General features: G+C 44.4%; 1 protein-coding gene across 1 annotated transcript in view; it reads right to left on the reverse strand.

The window, feature by feature from the left end:
- The window catches only part of EMP1 (epithelial membrane protein 1), a 20,965-nt gene extending 18,066 nt beyond the window's left edge, over nucleotides 1-2,899 (reverse strand). The window contains exon 1 of the mRNA XM_011375989.2: nucleotides 2,708-2,899. The gene's annotated coding sequence lies outside the window, so the exon portion shown is untranslated. The remainder of the gene's footprint in view (nucleotides 1-2,707) is intronic.

Raw genomic sequence — 2,899 nt, forward strand, 5'->3', positions numbered from 1 at the left:
TCTGTGAATTTCCCATGTGCATGTATTAAACATCTGATTTTCTCCTGTTAATCTGTCTCTGTTGATTTGATTATCACCGCAGCTAGAAAGTAGAAGGTGGGAGGAAACGTATTAGTTTTTTTTTTTTAGCCCCTACAAGGATGAGCTGAGGTACTGAGCCCCCACCTCCTGGAAATTTTAAGGAAAGGTGAAATGGCCATCCACCCAGTGTAAAAATAAGATTTCTGCACTTGGTAGGAATATAATAGAGCTGATCTTCAAAATCCCTTCTAAACTAAGAATTCGATGAACAAAATCAAAGATGGAATGTAACTAAATTTGCGTTGTGCCCTTTTCTGTGGCTATTTTCCGGATGTATTTCCCAGCAGGCTCTGAGATGTCTATAGAAAAGCTGTTTTGCTTCTCCTGTAAGCCTTCCAGGTCTCTGACTCCTCACTCTCCATTGATCTCAATGGGTCCGGTGTGAATCAGAACCACCCAGACGGCCAGACCAAGCCAAGAGGGTCTGCATCCACAGGGTGGTCTCGATGGCGTCCAATCACTAGACTCCCCTGGGAACGCTGGGAACTAGATGCGCCCACAGGGGTCTCCCGAGGGAAGCAGGAAGAGCTGAGAAAGCCGTAGCAAGTTTTTTCCGCGGTCTGTAGAAGGATATCCTTCCTTCCTCAGAAGTCTACCTCCTGGGAGGTAGCCAGCATCTGGTCTAGGATGCGATCTGCTCTGGGTTGGTCCTTGATGGCCTTCTGCCAACTCCCAGGACAGTTTAATGCCCTCGAACAATGTACAGTCTGGGGGATCCTCTGACCAGGACTCGAGACCGGATGTCCTGTTGCCCTCCAGACAGCACTCCACCCCTGCCCCACTCTTCGGAGTCTGGGGTGGAATTCGATCCTCCTCTGAGGGTAGAAGGCAGCGGGGGGAGAAAATATAACCCTTGCATTCCAGTACTGTCAAAGACTTACAGCTGCAATCTAGAAAAACCGCCACAGCTAAGGTACTCTTTGACTACTTGGAGGAACAGGGGAAAGCAAGAATCAGAACAGCATTTTTTAAATGGCCCTCAAAGTCCAGGGAAAGTATATTACACTGTAGTTTATAAAACTAAATACTGCACAAATAATACAATTCATGATGGTTTACGCCCCCGGAATTGTCAGTGTTTTCTATTTGCTGACTGATTAAATATTGCTTATTAGTTTTAATCTGCACAGAACAAGATTTGTACTAGCTTCACAGAATACCATTACTACCAACTTGATAATGGCTTCCCTAATCCACATGCGTGTGATCTGGAAATAGCAAACGTTTTAAGCAAATGTGGGAATAATTCCCTGCATCTTAAGAAGTTGCCCTTGATTTTACTCAATCATCTCCCTGAGGGCAGTTTTACTAGGCCAGTTGCCTGTACAATGAACACAGGCTGATTACATTTAAATCTCTTCCAACGAAATGCATTTCTAAAGGAAAAGTTTAATTTTGTCAGACAAGCTGCATCATGTCATTTTCCTCATCTTGTTTATGTGGGGGGGAAAAAAATCTACCAGTATCTATGTTGAAATAGGCCACACCTCAACCAAAATGCTAACCTGAAAGAAAAAAAAAAAAAGGCAAACAGAAATCACCTTCTTCCTTTCTTCAGACTCACTTCATGATTAGCAGGAATGTTTGCATTTGTACAACCGATTTAGAAAAGAGCGAGAAGATAAAAGTTCCAAAACAATCACTGCCTTTCATGCAGAAAAATTCCATATCCACCTAAAAAAAAAATGTATCATTTCTGATACATCAACTCTTCACTCAGAAAAAAAATCAGCCGTTTCTGGAGTGGAAGCACAAAGCCATTCAATGTTTTTATTCCAGGAACAGATCAAGTTCCCCTGCCCCACCCTCTCCCCAGTACCCAGGCTCCCTCCTGCCTCTCCTATTCTGCACATCTGGCCTAGCAGAGAAGGAGCTCTGGAATCCACATCAGCCTCCTGATTCCATCAAACAAACCCCTCCCGAGTCTTATTTGAAACACCAGTTGCTTCTCTCTCTTTCTCTCTCTCTCTCTCTCCTCCTTTCTCCCTCCCTCTCTAACTCTAACGGTTTCCTTTAAAGAAAACCCACCCCGCTCCTCCCATCCTGTGGGGAGAAAAAACACTTTTAAACAGAAGTGAATGAACAAACGAAAGGGCAGTAGTAAAAGCAGCAGCAAAAATAAACTGAAAAGCAGACATCTATCCACCGTCAGCCAAAAAAGGCCAGCAAACAACTAAGAAGCAGAGAAAGAATTCAAGTCTTGAAGCAATTTGAATCAAAATGGAGGAATGGGAAACATCTGGCAAAGAGCGGTATGTCATTTCAGAGGTATGCAGTGCTTCCTCCGTAAAGAATATCCTATCCAGGTGTGTTCCAAAGTCCTCTCTCCCTTCACATCTTCAGAGCAAGAACCCAGTTACTGCAAGACATAATTGCAGCCCAGTACTGCTGATTTCCTCGACCGCCCCCTTCCCCACCATCAAAATATACTTTTCTAGACCTTATGGAAAAAGTTGTCTCAGTATCTACTTTTAGCCAGAAGTTTCGAGGATTCGACTCAAGGAATCAAAGAAAAACAGCAAAGGAAAAAAGAAAAAGAAAAACTTAGATGAGGTAGAAGAAAAGACAGCAGTGGAAAGTCCAGAGAAAATGCTCAGTTTCTCTGCAGTGTTGGGAGCTATCTTACCTGAGGGTCCCAGCGACTGAGGGGCAGGAGCTGGCAGCTGCCTGGTCCGTCCGCTCTTCTGGAGGTTTGTGACTGCAGTGAGGGGAGGGACCTGCCTCCCGAGGTTATAAGTTTCCTGCGCTGGTGTGCTGGGGTGTGTGATGGGCGGTTTCTTTTCACTGTGTTTTAAAGGAGTTTCTATGAATCAGTCTG

This window comes from Pteropus vampyrus, unplaced genomic scaffold (assembly GCF_000151845.1).
Source record: "Pteropus vampyrus isolate Shadow unplaced genomic scaffold, Pvam_2.0 Scaffold283, whole genome shotgun sequence".
In the NCBI taxonomy this organism is placed as follows: domain Eukaryota; kingdom Metazoa; phylum Chordata; class Mammalia; order Chiroptera; family Pteropodidae; genus Pteropus; species Pteropus vampyrus.